Source organism: Podarcis raffonei, chromosome 11 (genome assembly GCF_027172205.1).
Source record: "Podarcis raffonei isolate rPodRaf1 chromosome 11, rPodRaf1.pri, whole genome shotgun sequence".
NCBI lineage: Eukaryota > Metazoa > Chordata > Lepidosauria > Squamata > Lacertidae > Podarcis > Podarcis raffonei.
This window is the reverse complement of record NC_070612.1, coordinates 64,660,867-64,680,934: the sequence shown is the minus strand read 5'-3', so window position 1 is coordinate 64,680,934 and position 20,068 is coordinate 64,660,867. Positions and strand designations below refer to the sequence as shown.

The 20,068-nt window shown below is 43.5% G+C and overlaps 1 long non-coding RNA gene across 1 annotated transcript; it reads right to left on the bottom strand.

The window, feature by feature from the left end:
• Nucleotides 1-5,640: 5,640 nt before the first annotated feature.
• LOC128423306 (uncharacterized) lies at nt 5,641-19,661 on the bottom strand. Its single transcript, XR_008332721.1, has 3 exons — nt 19,457-19,661; nt 7,366-7,587; nt 5,641-5,940 (listed from the first exon to the last, which is right to left on the bottom strand). It is a non-coding gene; the product is annotated as an uncharacterized LOC128423306 (long non-coding RNA).
• Between the last annotated feature and the right edge of the window lie 407 nt (nt 19,662-20,068).

Below are 20,068 nucleotides of genomic sequence, written 5' to 3'. Positions count from 1 at the left end.
ATTTATTGTTGTTGTGTTTTTCTGCCAGGGAGGGGGAGAGGTTCTTGGGGGATGTTCAGACCCAGGTGCCAAGAGAACTTGGCTGGCCTTGGATCCTTTACACCACGACTTGATCGGTGGGTGGTTGCTGGATGCCTCAGGCAACGAAATGTCTTGGGCCAGCCCTGCATATGTGTCATGCTTTATGCAATGCCACAACAATACTTGGAATAAATCATCTTTTGCAAGCAGAATAAATTGCTTTAGTGTTGCTAGAATTTAAGAACCTGGAAAATTTGGGGGGGGGGTAGTATAAATCAAATTGTCTCTGTGAAGTCAGTTCTCATTTATTGTAGACTTGCAGTTTTTGCCATGTGTGTTGGTTCTGAAAGCTGGCAGCCCCCTGACAAATTCCTTTAGCTTTACAGCTACAAAGGAAACACAGAAACCAAGACTGAGGTTGAGTAAATATTGGGGCATGGTGGGGAGAGAGACTAACCAAGGTGGTTTACAAAATATTCATTATGGGGACGGTCCATTCAAAGGAAAAGCAATTCTAACTGCTGCCACTGATCCGTGCACTGAGTTTAGTCGGGCTTAATGCTGAACTTGGCTGGATCGTGCCCAGTGTTTCTCCTAGTGCACTGACGTTAGGGGAAAGCCCTTCGTTTCAAAAGAGCATCTCTATAACTCAGGCTGCAGATCATTTGGGTATGATAAAAGCAGCAAAGAAAACTGCTTTGAAAGAATCCCTTTGAAGCAGAAATCAAAACATGGATACTTCCAGAAATTAATTATGAATATTTGGGTACTAATGTGGCAACAGTATTCATACAGAAGATAATCCATTCACATGAAGAAGGGTGAACAGAATACGGTTCTTTCCCTCCTCCCCCGTCTGAACATGATCAAAGCCTTCCTGTGGGTTTGCCAAGTCAGTGGAAGCAGATGACAGTCAATAATGGAAAGAGGAGGTGGCATTTTTAAATACAGTGGCTGCACATGAAAAGCGTGATGAACAGACAAAAGTGGTTTGCATTTATATCACATGAGCTGCAAAAACTTGATGCAACCCTGTGAATAACTTCAATAATATAAAGTTTCTAGAATGAACTCTAATCTATACAGTGGGGTCCTACCTATGTTTGCTCATCCCCCATTAAAATGGGAGGAGGCTGCATTGTCACTCAGCCACCAGGTACGCTTCCCAAGGCAATCTCTAGTTTCCTAGACAAAGGGCTGAAGGAAGCAAAGTGAAAGGCTCACTCTTTCAGGCTCCACTCCCTCTGATCAGCTCCATCCTTCCTGTAATAACACTGGGGGGGGGGTGGAGTCCCCTATTTCCCAATGAGAGCAGCACCCAGTGTCAGAAGAGGAAACAAATGTCATGTATTTCTTTTGGCTTTGCTACCGCTTAACTTATTGTGATATTAACACTTTGAAATATGGAGTTGGATGCTGGAAGGGCCCAAAGGAGTGCAAAAGTGTCAGACTTTCCAAGCGTCACTATTTTCCATAGATGTCCCTGATTTATAGAAGCTCTCCCAGTTTCTGATTTGATCCCAGAGTATCCTGCTTTTCCTTTGGATGTCCCTATTTTCATTGGAGAAATGTTGGAGGGTATGGAGTTATCCAACCCCCCAAGCTGTCTGAAGGCAATCCTGTATAGGGAAGGATTTTTTTAAATGTTTAATGTTTTATTATGTTTTTATATATGTTGGAAGCTGCCCAGAGTGGCTAGGGTATACAGTAAAATGGTCATCATGGAATGGGACGTCCCTATTTTCATCAGAGAAATGTTGGAGGGTATGAAGTGTCATCCTCTGCTGTTGCTAGGTGCTTCTCTAATAAGGAAATGGGAGATCAACCCAGTAGTTTCTGCTTCATCTTAGGGGCCTCTGGGACCATTTCCCATTTTTCAACAAGAGCAATGTCCCACTGTCCTAGTCCCACTGCCTTTTCCAGATATTTGGGGGCTGTGCAGAGCTGGCTGGTTTCTGTGGGGGAGCAGAAACAGGCTAACTCCTCTCACTCTATTCAGCGATGGACATTGACAGATACCTAGAAATGCCAAACACTAATGCCAGGCCCAAGGTACACAGGCATGACATGAATCAAAAGAGTGATAATGACCATGTCCAGATCAAACTCTGACCTGGTAGGGTGAAATGACGGGCAGAGCCAAAGGACAGACATTTTAATGGCTCATTTACCTATGCCGGAGTCACCGGAGTGGCGCCTGCATTCTGAGCTGTTCCCACCGGTGCTTCCTCTAGCGCCCATGAAAGGGCTCAGTAAATGCTCCCTCCAAAATCCATAGCACATGAATGACTGTTTCCTCTTCCTGATCAGCTCCTGCTAGCACTGACTCCGTCTGTCTGATATCAGACACATACCCTTAAACATACCCACTACCTTTTACTGGATGCCAGGATGGGCCTTTTCATCCCTAGAATGTTTGTGCCATGTGAAGAAGCCTAGAGCGTTAATTCTTCACTGCACCAGGGCTCTGGAGTGGGAGAGCCAAGGGGAGTGAAGTGGAAAGGTGGACATCTAGCAGGCAGGTGGCTCTCCATTTGCATTGAAGCCAACCAATTGCAGGAGAGATCTTAAAAAGCTTTTCCACAGCACTGACAGTAATGTAAGAATGTCTTCGTTGCCATTGCAATGGGGAAGCGTCATCTGTCAGAACTGTTCTGTGTGGTGAATACCCAGCAAATTCTGGCTGCTTTCTCCTTCTAGCTAAGTTGTCATCTGCCTACTTTAACAATTTTCTGTGTGTACTGATCTTGCAGACAGAATTGCTTGTATATTTTTCTTGACACTTGAGCTGCGATTTGATTAGAGAATTAACAGTAACTCCAACCCAGCACCACTAGGATGCTGCCCTCCGATTTTCATCTAATGGATAGGAAAGGAGAAGCAGACTTGCTGCAGGGAATAGCTTACTCACTTAAAAAAATAAAAAACAAGGAAAGATGTATGATCTAGTGCTGTAGAGGGGAAATATGCAGCCTTCAAAAAATTAACAGAAATAAGAATGAATGTTACAACAGCAAAATGTTCGCAAAATGGCAGGAGGAATGGGAAAAGCTTAGCTTAGTTTAAAATTACTTTAACAAAGCTTACAATGTGGTAGGAATCAGGAATGTCCAGAACTAAGGGATGTCCAGAACTATTGTGCATCCATATTTCAAGCCACATTCACTATCACAAATATACAAGTGTTGTAAAAGTGTAGTCTCTAAAAAATGGAAGAACCTCCCTGAGAAAAGGAACATGAATTCTGTGCAACGGGTGAGTCAGAACTGCACATTTAATGTGTAAAACACAGCCTTCTAGTCTGGGCTTAGTTTCAAGAAGTATCGCCCACAAATTTGGTGTGTGTGGATGGATTGGTAGTAGCGCAGGAATGAGTATGTTACAAGTTTGACTGCATTTTGCCAGATCAAAGCCACATGGTAGAACTTGGTTCTTCCTCTGTTTAAGCACTGATATTTCCTCGATGGGATGTACTCAAGGATGGCGCTTGTCAACTATCTTGATATATTTTGCAAGTTCTTTTCTTACTCTCTTCTATTATTTATAAATTTCATTTCATTTATGAATTGCTTCCCATGTGGCATCCTGAAGCGATTTACAATGTAAGCACATATATAAAAGTGTTGCACACATAAAAAAAACAGTTAACACAATTGTATATATGCAAACAATTAAAATTATAAATAAAAATCAGTTTAAAACAACAATAACACATGTATAAAATCATGCAAATCCATGACAGATACCAACTGGGATTAAGATTTTAGAAGGCTTGTTGAAAGAGTAATTTCCTTAGCAGGTGCTAAAAAAATAATAGAGAAGGTGCTTGTCTGTTGTGCAAAGGGAAGGCGTTCCAAAGGAAAGAGCCCAATTCTGACATCATGCAGAACAGACCTTTCGGTAGATGGTCTCTGCAGGATGCCCTCTCCTGCAGAATGCCATGTTTGACTGTCTATAGGGGACGCAGCCCCTTAGGTATCCTGGTCCCAAGCTGTATAGGGCTTTGTATACCAAAACTAGCCCCTTGAGCCTTGCCCAGTAGCTAATTGACAGCCAATACAAATCTTGGAGCAGTGGGGTCAGAGGATGCTGATATTCTGCTCCAGTGAGCAATGGAGCTCCCCACTTTACCCTAGTTGCAGCTTCCAGGTCAACCTCAAACGGCAGCCCCACACAAAGCACATTGCAGCAATCCAACCTAGAGCTCAAGTTGCCTGCGGGTGGAGCTTAACAGGATCCCAGCAGCCTTTGCTTCCCACCCCCTTTCCTTTTCTCTTGCTTCCTAGAACAAGCTGCAGCAAGACTCTCATCTGCAGGAAAAGCCAAATGAACTGGATCTCTCCAAAAATAGATTTTCATAACCTGATTTTGCTAACCCAAAGATTGCATGATCTTTTTTGCAAGAAAACCAAGTCCTTTCTCTTGAAGCATTTGGAATCATTTTATCTTTGTTTTACTGCCAACAGATGGAGACTTGTCTGCTGTAACTCCTGAAACTCTATGAGTAAAATCTTCACTTATTTGCAATACTAGGTGTTGGTGATTTATTCTAGCCTAAGTATTTTTGTGGAGAATGTTTGTTTAAAGGTGGATGAGGGCAGATGTAAATCTAACCAAGTTTTAATGTGCTTGGTAGCACTTGTCATTGTGCTTAATTCTGCTATAAGAGAGTAAAGAATCTCTCTTCCAAACCTCTCTCTCCAACAGCATCAGGGACAGGATGCTACCCAAGAGCACCCTACAGCACAACTGCCAGGGGGCCGAGAGATAACCACCCAACACTATTATTTGAAACTAACTCTGGAGACAGGACTTTAGTCACTGCAAAACAGTGTCCCCAATATCCGTCTTACACTGTTGGTTTGGGAGGCTACCCTAGTCCACTGGCGAAGCGCATCTTCCCAGTGTCTGAGGTGGGCTTGTCCAGTTGTGCTGGGGGCGGGGCGGGGCACAGAGGACAATGTGAGGAGGGTGCAGCAGGGTAGGCAAGCACCCTTCCAATCCGCCCAATCCGACTGATGGGAAGGGCACATGCCTATTGCATCCTTCTGATGCCCTGGCGGCCCCACGCTGGCAGAGCAGGGGCTGGCAGGAGTGGTGTGAGGAGCAAAACGTGCCCTGGGAAAAAACTGTGCCTGGGGCAATGGTCCCCTCTGCCCCTCCCATGCTGTGCCTTTGCCTTGCTCAATGGTATCAAAAACCTCTGAAAGACCTAGTAAGAATAGCAGGGTCATATTCTTCCTGTCCTCTCTACGAAGGCCATCTATCTGGGTGACCAAGGCCAATTCATTTCCATGACCAGGCTTGAATCCCTGTTGGAAGGGGTCCAGAGAACTGGTTTCATTGCAGCTGTTGCACCACAACCCTTCCAATCCCATGTCCTGGAAATGGGGTATTTGCGAGCCGGCAGTAGCAGTCACAAAGCCCTGGGTCCAGGGTTGGTTTTTTCAGGAGTGGTCAGATCACCACCTCTTACATATCATCTCTGTGCATATGATGTCGTTGGACAAGATCAGGAGGAACCTGGAATTTGGGGCTGTTGTTATACTGATGGCACCTATCTCTGTGCTCCATTTCCTCTAGTCCCTGTCATGCACTCTATTTGTTCAGTGCCTGCTATTGTTGAGGGATGTGAGGCTAGAAAGCACAGGCAGCCTGGAATAAGAGGAAGAGAAAATGCATAAGCCTTTCCTTAGCCTCCTGCTGGGTTAGGTGTTCTGAGGGCTCCTTGTGGGGAGCACTGTTGTCCAAATTGGTCCTGACTGTGATTGACAGGATTCTGAGCTTTCGTGATAACAGCCGCAGTGACATCCTCAAGTTGCAGTTTTGGGAAAAAAGGCATGCCGCTTCCAATTCTTGTTACACAGGATTTCTTCCCTCACTCCTCTTCATAGCTTGGAATGTTTGCCTTCTATAGCCCTTGCACCCAGATTTGCAAGGCATGCAAAGACAGAAAAGATTGGTTAGTTTGTGAGGAAGAAGGCTGTCAGAGCTGCATGCTAAATCTGGTGCCTGCTGGGGTAGAGATTTGTTACAATTTGCATGGAAAGGTCACAAGGGAGGATGACAACTTCCCTTGTTTCACCTAACTTCCAACACTCCCATTTTATTTTTTAAAGGAAACACATTGTAAGAGCTGCCTCACGAATTCCTGGCAGGAAATGTCAATGCGTTCTGTAAATTTTCAAAAATGATTATTACACACTAGTGGTTCTTGAACATCTAAAATACCTACTTTATACTGTGGCCAGGCCAGTCACAGGATACGATGTGCCTATGCAGCCAATGCCCTGGTCTTTGATTATCTCTCTGCTTGCTATATGGAACTGACTAGGATGCAGTTACAGTATTGTGCAACAGAAGCAGCAGCTTTTAGAACTGCCTCTGTTCCAGGCAGGCCCTACCGTTCAGGCAGAGCGAGGCAGCTTCAGGTGGTGGATGCTGAGTGGCAGGGAGTGGCAAGAGGGGCCACCTGGGCTATCCTATGCTCCCTATGCTAGTCTGCTGCTCTCAGGTGCAGTGGAGGACCCTAGTGGAGGACCCCGTCGTGTCAACAGCATTGAAGTAAGATTCATCTGTCAGTGCACTCAGTTTCTGTATGTGGAATTTGGGGAGGGTTTTTTCCTATCTTGCCCCTTGCTGCAAGCAGCAAAGTGTCTTGGAGCAGCCCTAGGCCTTTTAAGAATAAATACATAGGATGGATTATGTGCACGCCACCTTCGAGAGACCATTCTTCCAACTGCTTTGCAAAGCTGTGCTGAATGTGCAACATCAGTGTGGGATAAGCTCATGCATGGCATCTGAATGCATCTGCAAATACGGATTTTAAGATGCAAGACATAAAATAAGGTTCATATTGCTTCTGACCTTTGGCAAGGTCTTGGAAGTGTGTGAACAGTTAATCACTGACCATTCTGAATAATAAAGGTTAAGATGTGGTAGCTAATAGGTTTAATTGCACAGATGAGGGCTTGGAAGGGACAGTAGAATATTTATCTCCATTTGTAAAGGGAACAGATTCTTGTCCATTTTAATCCAAAACACTAACCCAGTGAATTCTGTGTTGAATTATTTTGTGCAATCCCACTGAAATCAATGAGATTAAGATAGGGCAGTGAAAAATCTTGGTGGAATCCAGCATTCAGAGACGTGTGACACAAAAAATACTGACGCACTTTAACTGCCTTCTGCACAAAGCACATGTGAGCGTATTGTGACTGGGCAGAGAATTGTTTCCTTGGGCTTGCCTTAGCTATAATTAAATTGAGGGAGGAGGGGAGAAGCCCTTTCAAGTGGAGAACAACAATACAGCTCCTAGGGCAGAAAGTCAGCTAATTCACTGACCTTGATCTCACATCCATGCGCACTCCTGTCTCTGTGTGTTTCCAATGTAGATGGAGCAATCCTCTGACTAATTCTCCCTCTCTATTGTGGGGCTTCTGCTGCTGAGCTCATGTTGTTGATCTTGTTTTACAGCAGTCCTGCCTGTTGTGCAGAGAACAGAATGTTCTCTTCTGTGAACTGAGGTTGAACTTATCCAGCCCACTTTGTCTCAGGAACCACACACTTATAGGGGAAAGAGAGGAGAGAGATTGATTTTGTTTTTAATTTTAAAAAGTCATAGGATTTGGTTTCATTTGAGCTATTTAGGATTTTGTTTCCTGTTTATATGAAAACACAAACACTAAAAAATCTGAGCAAACATGCTTTTAAAGGACAAACTGTTAATGTAACCCTAGCTGCTTCACAGAAACGGAATAAGGATTCTTGGATTGTTTCTTTTTGGTATCAAGGCAGAGCTGAGCATTGCAAATTTGTTTTCCTTTCCTACATTTCTCCTGTTAGATTGCATGCTTCCCTTCCAAAGCTGGGATTTCAAACTAAACTCACATTCAGGAGTAAACGGGTAGAGCGGGGAGCCTAGCCGCTGTTTAAGCCCTATTGAGTGCAGTGACAGCAAAATTGGGATACAGAGATTCAGAACATCATCCTGCTTATTTTGGGTTCATCAAAACAATGTATGACTTTAAGAAGTGGTTTGCAGTGCAGGCGATTTCTTTGGCTGGCTTATCCATATTGTGAAAAAACAGTGTGCACTGCAGAAGAGCAATGATATCATCCATTTGCTGCTCTAGCAAGTTGCTAGGGAAGCATCAGAATTTCACAGGAGCACTGGAATCCAAAAGATGCACCTCCAAAAGCTGGCATATTTTGCATTATATTGTGACCAAAAGGATACTTCAGTATCACATATTAAAGAGTTTTTCATTTTGAATAAGAAACTTTATTATTATGGTCATTTTTCATAAAGAATGGTTATTGACATGTGCATATGAAATGCAGTAAGAATAATGAATGTAAAAAATAAAAACAAAAATAAAATGAGAGGGGAAAACCAGGTTAAAACTTAGAATGCAGTGCCACGTACATTTATCACATACAAGAAGAAAAAGGTGAGTCAAATTAGTTCTGAATAAAGCCTCTCAACATATTTATCTATGGAGCAAGGGGTTTATTGGGCTGTGCAAACTAGTTAGCACAAGAGAAAAACTTATACCAAGTCAAATAAAAGTAGTCTATTTTTGATGAACTATTAAGGACTCTTCGTTTGTGCGCCAGGTCTTCTGGCAGTGCAATATCCCATACTTTTGCAGGCCACTCCTCTCAGGAAGGTGGTGAATTGGATTTCCAATGGGAAGCCACTGGCATTCTGGCTGCAGTAAGTAGCATAAACGCAAGAGATTTGCGCATGATGGGTGAGTTGGTACCAGGCTCCAAGGACAGGAGCGCCAGGGCTGGGGCTGTAGACAGTACCTGAGAGGTGATGGTGGAAATAGTGTCAAAAATTTGGGTCCAGAATCTCTGAACTGAAGCAATCCCACCACATATGAAGCAATGTTCCAGTGTGACCACAACCCCAACAACATAAATTAAAGCAACCGCTGCCATTTCTGGATAAGCGCAGTGTAATCCTTTTTTTTTAAAAAAAATATTTTTTATTAGTTTTCCATTTAACAATCCAATCATATCACATTAATTACTCCAAATTAAACCAATACATATCATAAAAATCCAAATATTTTGCCAAATTTTAAATTTTTGTTGGGGGTACCCATGCTTCGAGTTCAGAAAGGGTCCAATCATCTCATATTTCTGCTGCTTTAATATTTCACAAGTCCCATCTTCCACTCTTCTTGTTGTTATCATTTTTCTTCTTAATAACCTCTGAGTTGTTTCTACAAGCGAGATGAAGCAAACAATATTATGTTTCTGTGTGGGCTTACACGATGATCCAAAAGTCTTATTCGCGCGGCAGGCGTCATTTCAACAGTTCCGATGAAATAAAGTCTAAGCGTCTGCTCATTAATTTTCCCAGACCAGTTGCTCCATAAATCAGTCTTTCCAGGGGGGATATTGCCAAATAGACATATAATCCAAACAAGATAGCAGAACAGTGGCTCACCTCCCCCTTTGACTGTAAATCTCGCAACAAAGTCTGTCTCGTAATGGCGGATCCCGATTTATGACTGCGTCACCAAAAAAGCCTTTTGTTTCCTTTCCAAATCTTCCACAAAGCAAAGCCTTTAATTAATCTTTGTTTCCACACAGTTTATTTTACAGTCTCACTTGCTATAAATCATTGTGACGGTTCTTCTAGGGGAGGGGTTGTTAGGTAAAACATATTGAAAAAGAAGAAGTTTCCCCCCTCCCTTCCGTTCCATTTCAACATACCGACATAGCTGTGATTCTTTGCTGTAGTCTTCTGTTCAATCCATCCCATCACTCTTAACTTCTCAGCGGTAGATTTGATTAGCAGATAAAACACCCTTTCCTTCGCTCGAAACATGTGCATTTACTTTTTACATCCAATTATTTTATCTTAAGCAATGCAACTAGGTCGCACTCAGAAGCAGCGTCCGGGAGATCCAGAATCTCACTCGAGGGCTTTCCGTCCAGTGCCCCCCCCTCCTTCTTTCGAACTCGGGGGTGATTTATTGGCAACCTTGGACGAGGCTGTGTCTCCCCATCCCCTGGGGAGACCCTGGGAGGCTGATTTACTCCCATCATCAGCCCCTTAATTACCTCGTGTGAGCCGGAGAGATGGTATTGTCAGCCATCTTCCAAGGCGCCCCTAGCGGCCCCCTCGATAAGCGGAGTGTAATCCAATGTCATCTTAACACTGTTTTCAGCATGTGTTCCTGTATTCTTACAGAAATTGTTTCAAGTGGGGGTTTAGACCACATCGCTTCCTGTACTTATTTCCCCATCCGGAGATCCAGATCATTCTCCCACACTAATTGTAGCCCCTAAGAAGAGGCTGATTCTATGCTAAGTAGAATTCTATATATATTGGAAGCCAGTTCCCAACTTTGCTGCCACATACACCAGGACAACACCATTGCTGGCCCCAACAAATCAAACATACCATCTCAGGCCTATTTAATTGCTCATCTTCTAACATTGTGTATGCCATCAAATGCCAACAGTGCCCTTCAGCTCTCTATAGTGGACAAACAGGCTAAACCCTATGCCAAAGGATAAATGGACATAAATCTGATATGAGGAATCACAAGACAGTGAAACCAGTAGGAGAACACTTCAATCTCCTAGGACATTCTATACAAGATCTCAAAGTAGCTGTCTTATTACAAAAGAATTTCAGAAATAGATTGGAAAGAGAAGTTGCTGAATTGCAACTTATTACCTGTAATGGCCTGGGAATCGGATTCAAAGGCTGAACCTGAGGATTCCCAGCCTGCACAGGAGTCCCCGCCTCCAGGGCCGGCTGAGCCGGGGCTGGGGCTTGAACATGAAGGGCCCTCACCTGTGCCGGATCCTCAGGAGCAGACACCAGCTGAATCCGCTCTGGCTCCAGAGGTGATCGAGGACCCATTGCCTGCAGGTGCGCCTCTTCTCAGCCCTGTCAGAGGAAGGTGAGGTTGCCTCTGGGTCCAGTAACCCTCCAGCCTCTCCGGAGCTGCAGAGGCTCAGGGTAGAGAGGCGGAGGGAACTAAGTTCTCACAGGAGGAGTGCTTGCCTTAAGGCAAGGAGAGGTGAGTCACCTGTGGGTCGGGACCGCCCTAGGCCTCAGAGGAGATACAGGCCAGTCAGCCCAGTCCCAGGTTGCGGGAGCAACATCGTTGAAAACCTGTTCCTGCCAGCACTCGGACCTGCTCTCCCTGAGTTCCTGACCACGCCTGGCCCCTTGCCTTGGACCCCGCTTCGCCCTCAACGGACAGCCTCCAGACGCTTGACCCAGGACCAGACTCAGAACACGCCGCACGGTAAACCCCCCCCCGGGGACCTTCACATTACCAAACTTAAAACCATGGAGAGATCTGGTCTGAATAGAGACACTGGATTCTTATCTCATTATACATGATAAAGCTATTTTTAGCTATCTCACCCCTTGCTTTTTCCTGTAAGACCAATTGCAGTCGTTAACAGTAGTCAACAGTTTAACCACACCTATCAGCCAATCACCCGTTCCCACCACCCTTCTGAGTAATATCCCTCCCCACCCTCTCACTGTATATAAGGGTCTGGTGACTTCTGTTTCAGTGTATCTGAAGAATCATAGAATCATAGAGTTGGAAGAGACCACAAGGGCCATCGAGTCCAACCCCCTGCCAAGCATGCAGAAGTGTGCATGCAGACAAAAGCTCATACCAATAACTAACTTAGTTGGTCTCTAAGGTGCTACTAGAAGGAATTTTTTTATTTTGTTTCGACTATGGCAGACCAACACGGCTTTGTTGTTGTTGTTTAGTTGTTTAGTCGTGTCCGACTCTTCGTGACCTGGTGGACCAGAGCATGCCAGGCAATCTTGTCTTCCACTGCCTCCCACAGTTTGGTCAAACTCATGTTCGTAGCTTCAAGAACACTGTCCAACCATCGCGTCCTCTGTCGTCCCCTTCTCCTTGTGCCCTCAATCTTTCCTAACATCAGGGTCTTCTCCAGGGAGTCTTCTCTTCTCATTAGGTGGCCAAAGTATTGGAGCCTCAGCTTCACGATCTGTCCTTCCAGTGAGCACTCAGGGCTGATTTCCTTCAGAATGGAGAAGTTTGATCTTCTTGCAGTCCATGTGACTCTCAAGAGTCTCCTCCAGCACCATAATTCAAAAGCATCAATTCTTCGGCGATCAGCCTTCTTTATGGTCCAGCTCTCACTTCCATACATCACTACTGGGAAAACCATGGCTTTAACTATACGGACCTTTGTTGGCAAGGTGATGTCTCTGCTTTTTAAGATGCTGTCTAGGTTTGTCATTGCTCTTCTCCCAAGAAGCAGGCATCTTTTAATTTTGTGACTGCTGTCACCATCTGCAGTGATCATGGAGCCTAAGAAGTAAAATCTCTCACTGCCTCCACTTCTTCCCCTTCTATTTGCCAGGAGGTGATGGGCCCAGTGGCCATGATCTTTGTTTTTTTGATGATGAGCTTCAGACCATATTTTGCGCTCTCCTCTTTCGCCCTCATTAAAAGGTTCTTTAATTCCTCCACACTTTCTGCCGTCAAGGTTGTGTCATCTGCATATCTGAGGTTGTTGATATTTCTTCCGGCAATCTTAATTCCGGCTTGGGATTCATCCAGCCCAGCCTTTCGCATGATGAATTCTGCATATAAGTTAAATAAGCAGGGAGACAATATACAGCCTTGTCATACTTCTTTCCCAATTTTGAACCGATCAGTTATTCCATACCCAGTTCTAACTGTAGCTTCTTGTACCACATAGAGATTTCTCAGGAGACAGATGAGGGGATCAGGCACTCCCATTTCTTTAAGAACTTGCCATAGTTTGCTGTGGTTGACACAGTCAAAGGCTTTTGCGTAGTCAATGAAACAGAAGTAGATGTCTTTCTGGAACTCTCTAGCTTTCTCACCAGCAAGCCACTCCAGTATCCCTGCCAAGAAAACTCCATGGACAAAGACAACAGACCAACACGGCTACCTACCTGTAACTAGAACTATGTATCTCCTTGTGCATGAGAATTATTCACATAATTATACTGTTATTCACATACTTATACTGTTATTATGAGAATTATTGCTAAAAATATGTATTGTTGGGCCTACAATAATCAATATTTTTAGGATCCGGAGTTCTTTGTTCTTTTTTGCTTCCCTGTTTTATAATGTATTTCAAGAAAAGGATAAAATATCTTTAGGACATGACTCTGACTTGAATCACTCCTCCCCCAAGACTGCTGCTAACATTTAGAAAAACAAACCTGTAGGAGATCCTGTGCATGGTTTGCCATGTCATGTCTAGTTTGGCCCTTGTCCTCTATTTTTAGCTGCTGCGTCATGCTTGTGCAAACCATGTCCTCAAAGAGTTTCCTCTTCAGCTATTGCAAACTAGCAAGTGGTGTCATCTTTAAGCTCTAGCATCAATACTTTTCCCCGGCATGAATTCTTATTTGTGGGCGAACATATACATATTTCTGTAATTTTCAATTATTCATTTTAACGGTCATTTGGCATTTCCTTTTAAATATACAGGTTATGGTTATAATGTTCACAACTCTGCATGCACCTGGACCTTAGCTTTTGGACCATGTATTTTCATGGTTACAAACTTGTTGTGTGGTAGAATTCTTAGGAAATTAATGCATGAAGAGGAAAACACCGTTTTAACTGGATCAACAATGTCAAGAACTTTGCCTTTCAGCCATAGATCACTAACTCTGATTTAGTTTTATATTTAGTTGTGATTTCCTGCCATAAAAACACTGCTGTTTTGTTGTGGGTTTTAAGTTCCCTTATCCTTATATGAATGTTATGTTGCTTTCATGGAAAAATTCTGCCTTCAATAAATTATAGACTGTGTCCAGCTAACTTGTTCCATTAGCACAAGGATTTCTGTTTGTGCTGTGGACCTTCTCTCCTTTCTTACACCTTTGCCACTCCAAAACTTGCTCTGGTTCACCCCTACCCTCCAGAGCATATTAGGCGAAGGTGTGGGGCACACATAGGGAGCGTGCTGGGAAGTTCTTTTGCACAAGCAAAAAATCATTGCGCTGATTTAATGAATTAGTTGGATACCAACCTACGTGGGCTTTTTTTTAATGTGTTAAAATAAAGTGTGTGTTTTAAAGAGCTGTAAAATAATAGATAACTAAGTCTTATGGCAAAGTCTTTTGACTTGCAGAATGGGTACTTTTTATATGACACCTACATGCTTGTCATAACCACCTCTTGCCATATGTCTATTTTTGTTTATGCCACATCTCGGCCTTTCTGTTCTCTCCTTTCTTGGCATCTATAGACACATGCACTCAGTGAGGGTGTTTATGCACTGCCAGGTTATCAGGGATTTAGCACATGTCCATGATCTGTCTACAGGATGCTTCTCTTGACTAATTCCTAACTAAGCTTTACTGGATCAGGCCCAGGAAGTTGTCTCAGAAACACATGCTGTTGCTTGGGATGTTCTTTGACTTACCAATGCCAGATGTTTGCATTTTCACCCACTCTGCTTTGTTAATGGGCATTTAATGCTTTGGGGCATTTATGTAATTGTCAAATTCTGTATTTTTTGCTTTTCATTTCCATCTGGCGTTACTCTCTGGGAGTGCGCTGCTGTACTCAGGTCCTCCTGGTGACTTCTCATAGGCATTTGGTTGGCTACTGTGAGACCACAAGGCTGGATTAGATAAGTCTTTGGCAGGATGTAGCGGGCTCTTCTTGTTTTCTGTGGTCACTCCTCACCATTCTCCCCCTTACAGCCCCATGTAGATATTTGCCTGACAACTTCAGATAACACTTCATGAAGCGTCAAAGTGCATTTTAATTTACGAAAGCTTATGCTGTAATAATCCACTTGTTAGTGTTGAAGGTGCCACACAATTGTCACTTTTGTTGCAAGAGGCCACCCCAGCTGCCCCTCAGGACCCTCCGGCTTGAATCTCTCAAACCTGCACTGGCCCCTTCTCCATCTGCTTGATGGGTACAGTGTGCGGCTTTGAGTCTGAATAGACTCAACATATTTCTCAGAGCACACTGAACATCTGGATAGCACACACATAAATCTTCACAAGCTAGCTGAATGTTTACTCAGAAGTAAATCTCATTGTGTTCAATGGAGTTTACTCTCCAGGGATTGTTTAGGGACAGCAGCCTAAATAACAGGAACAATACATTCAGACAATCTGAACTCAAAATCTACCTGAGATTAGAAGCCACACACCCCTGAACTAACTAAGCAATCTACATTCTTTCCAGCCCCAGTCTTTACTTCTTAGAAGCTATACACAGAGAAATGTAGATCTATGCTGATAATGGATCTGAGGAATTACACTCAAACTGGTGCTGTTTATACTATCTACTCACAATCAGTAAATATGACAACAATGAAACTATTTACTCAGATACATAAACTATATTTTAATGGATGAAGGCAGGAGCAAGGGTGTCCAGGCCAGCTGGCATGAGAGGACTCTGTCAGTCTTCATTTAATATAATATATTTGTTTAAGTGCTTAAATTGTAAACCATCTTGGCAGAAAGGTGGTACTGTATATAAATCCCATCAGTAAAATGCCCTTAGTTGGTGCATTTCATGTTTCCCACAGTAGGAAACACAACACGTAGGCTAATAGTTAGTGGAGAACAGTCTTCATCAGCTGGAAATAAGATACAAGGCATACAACCAATGAATGATAACAAAATGGTTGTATGCCTTGTATCGTATTTCCAGCTGGTGAAGACTATTACAAAACAGTAGTATCATTCCAGAGACACTGTCCTTTTGAGACTTTTGAGATGTCTTCCGTTGAAACTTTTGAAAGACTATTGAGAGACTTTACAGTGGAACCTCATGTTATGGACAGGATCCGTTCTGGAGGCCCGTCCATAACACGGAACCGACGCAAGCCAAAGTGCCACGTCTGCGCATGCGTGAGCGGTGAAACCTGGAAGTAACCCATTTCGGTACTTCCGGGTTGCTGTGGGACACAACACGAGAACACGTAACCTGTATGACTGTGCTTTTGAAACTTTTGAGACGTCTTCTGTTGAAACTTTTGAGAGACTATTGTGAGACTGTCCTTAGACATCTGTTTTGAACACACGGCTTGACGGTCCACTCTACTACTCTGTTATATTGCACATATGAACTTTGATTGGCTTATTCCTATAATTTGAATGATATCATTATTCTATTATATATTCTCCACTAACTTTTAGCCTACGTGTTGTGTTTGTATTGTTGTGATTGGTTCTTATTGAAACACAGGGGTTTGTTTTTGGTTCCCACAGTAGAAAAGTTAAACTGTACAAATTTCTATAAAACTCCTGCAAAGGATTAACCCCTTTAACAATACCAGTTTCATTTGCAGCAGTGACTTGTTTTAACTTGTCAGCTCCCTCATAATATAATTGCTGAGTATCCATGTGTAGCTGGTTGAGATTCTTATGGCTTAATTTCCAAAGTTGGTTGAGTTCACAGATGCTTCCAACAGGCAACTTTTACAAGCTGTTTTTGTACATATATTTCTGTGGTTCTTTCATTGGGAAATATATCTCAAGTCCATCAAAGTAGATTTTTGACATTTGTGTTTTAAAAACATCTTCATAATCCACCAGATAATTGACCGTTTTCAAGTTGGTGCTAATATATGAAGCACTTCATGCTGTCTAATACTGAGGAAAGGACTCTGCCCGCTGATTTCAGTTAATTTGACCAATGTGTGACAGTGCAACCAAATTTCTTGAACTTTTATCAATAATGCAATAAAATTCTGTCATACATGACTCCAATGGTACTGGCTTTGAAATGGTGCTGGCTGTCGTACCCCTGCTGACCCCCGGGATGTTCTGCTGCATCCTCTCAAATGCAGCCTTTTATATCCATAGGAAATGGACCCAATGGACACTTAAGGTGACCTGTACTTATAACACCCAGTCACATTCCCCTCAGCATATATATTTTTTCTTTTTTCCTTTTACTCCTCCCATCTCTCCGTGCAACTACAGAGTCCTGCCCAGGACAAACTTCTTAAGCACAGACTGAGTTAACAAAATTTTTACCTTACAGAATTTTTACTTTACAATAAAGTTGTTAAGAAGGAAGTTGGTTGCTGTGTGCTTTGCAGGAGCCCTTCCTTAAGTACAAGTTAAGTCATATCAAAAATACACATGTAGTTTGATTGTTGCTATGGTGATAATAAGCTGATGTCACAGAACAACTTTTAACAATTGATTATGTGTGTTGTCTCTTGCCAAAATGAATCATTGCAAAGAAGTTGTATCTGATTAGCGAATGATGGAAATTTTAATAGTTCATGCTCCTAATGTTGACCCTCTGCTTTTTGCTTTCTTTTAAAATGTGGGCTTGCATTTGATCTATCTGCCCTCTCCTGTTTTTAGACACAGCTCTGCAGGGAAGGGACAGGGATTGCAGCTGTCGGTGAGGGGTCTCCCTGCCCCTGGTCCTGTCAGGGCTGGGCCCAGATGTTTTGCTGTCTGGTGTGGAGGGGCAAATGACACCCTCAGGTACGTGCTAGTGCCCAAGGCTGGTCCAATTACTTTGCTCAGAAGTATCTCCCTGGCAAGCCTGTGCAGAGCTTGCTTGAGGTCTGCAATGGGAGTCTTCTTAGAATAAAGTTATAAACTCAAACAAAAAAGCAGCCGGTCCCTGGTGGGCCTCTGGTGGGGCAACTTCGTTGTCTGAGTGTAGCCAGCTGTCCCCTGCCCCAGCCTGCTGACTGGGTGGGGCAGATCCACTTCACAAGCTTTCGCAGAGCTCTGGCCCAATGGTGGGCAGTGGCTTGAATTTAATTAATTTTATAATGAATGATTTTAGAGTGTTGTTTGTGTTGTACTTTTGTATTGTTTTATTGTTGTTAGCCGCCCTGAGCCCGGCTTCGACTGGGGAGGGCGGGATATAAATAAAATTTATTATTATTATTATTATTATTATTATTATTATTATTATGGCAGGCAGCAGAGTATTTGCTGCTTTTCCTCAGGCCACAAAATGTATTGGGCTTCTTGCATGTTCTGTGGGAGGTGCATCTAGTCAGCCATAGCTGTGCATGATTGCCAGTAAGAGCAGACTCAGACTGGTCATGACCTCTCACCTTTGGGGAGGGAGGAAATAAGGGTTGTTTCCTGCTCCTCACTCTCCCCTTTGAACCATGTAGAATAATAGAGTTGGAAGGGACCCTGAGGATCATCTAGTCCAACCCCTGCAATGCAGCAATATGCAGCTGTCCCTTACGGGAATCAAACCTGCAACCTCTAACCAGCTGAGCTATCCAGCTGCTAAACTGAGCTGGGGCTCCAGACTCAGTCCGCTTGTTTGAGGCTAACTTTTGTCCCTTGCCTGTGTTGCTGCTGCTGTGGTGTTGAATGATGAGTGAGACCTGTGATTATTGTAAGTAAAGCATTTAAACTTACTAAAGTTGTGGTCTATTCAGTCTGAGGGGTAAAGGCAGGGGAGAACTATAAATGCTTAATACTGGCACAATTCATATTTCTCATTCTTTGAAAACATGTCATAAATATGTTTTAAACTCTGCTTGGGGGTTGTTTTGGCTAAAGAGCGAGTCAAGCCCTGCACCCTTTTTTAAAAAAATTCAGGCAGTCAGCCATTTTCCCTTTGTAGTGGGACTTCAGGATTAATTGGTATTCCCCAGTTATTTCCCAACCTGTTTTGCATTCCTGTGGGCTCTTTTTATGTTACACATGGCAGCTGTGAATGGCTTCAGACAGAGTGAAGGTAGTGTGGGGATAGGGAAGAGATGGCTTGACGCTTTCCTTTCCAGTCATTTTGTCCCCTCAAAATCATCCCCAGTGGCTTTTTTCCTTGAGAGAGAAAGCATCTGGAGAGGTGGAGCTTCACCCACACTGGTACCCAAAACTCAAGCCAACTTCCCCAAAGCTTAGTTTGAGGAAATTGTAAATAGCTACTGTGTACTGATTCATGCCATCAGTCCATCTAGCCCAGTTTTGTCTACTGTGATGCAAAATTGTGAAACTCAAAAAAGTTGAGAAAGTAGTTCTCAGAAACACAACTGTTAACTACTAATTGCAAAACTGTCTCTACCCAAAGCAAGAACAGAAAACAGTTCTGCAAAACATTTTCAGAACTTGCAACTTGCAACTATATCTGTAGCTATAGGTGCACACACACCAATTTCTGAGCGGTGAGAGATTTCAGGATTTCCAACGCTTACCCAGGGTTCAGCTGCCTTGGAGTTAAGGTCAGCAGAGACTGTGGTGTCTTTGGGATACATATATGGTTTTACTTATACAGACATACATTCTGAGCATATGATGTAAGAGCTCAAAGCATTAACACCCCAACGGATCTTGATTCCCCATTAGGTTTTGAGGGAAGGCCCCACCGCAGACCATAGCTTGGGGATTCAGCTGACAGAGAAGGTTCAGTGCCTCTGTATCCTTTTAGCTCTTGGCATAACCAAAACTCACCCACAAACTAGCCTCCCTGGCCTGCTGATCTCCTTCTAGGTTCATATGGCATCCCGCTGAGCAGTGGCGAAGAGCGGTGGGGGTGGAGAGCAGGCGTGGGCGTGGCTGGCGCGCGTCCCAGGGGTGTGACACGTGTCCTGGGGATGTGATGTGTGTCGCGGGGAATGGAGAGGATGGGGTGACAAGGACTTTTAAAACTTTCCCACCATATCCCAGAATACAGTTCGTACAGCATCATTGCTACATCATTGCTACATCACTGACATGTCACAAAAGGGGAGGAGAGACAGGGGTTACACTAGTTTAACCCTGGCAGACATGTCCAGACAAGTCCTTGGTACAAGATTAGCATAAGCAGACATGGCAGGGCAAGACCCAGGTATGTTTGGATCCCTTGGCAAATCTGGTGATGGGGTTAGGCTTTCCTTGGCCAACAATCAGCTCAGCAACTGTCACCTCTGGGAACTTCCTGGAGTCCTTTTTCAAGAGGAAAATAGCTTTGGAATGGAGGGAACTGGCAAAGGAGTTGATTTTATATGATTGTTAAAGCTAGGTAACTTCCCTGAGCTGTCAAGTCAAAAGGATACATTTATGCATAATATTTGTAACATT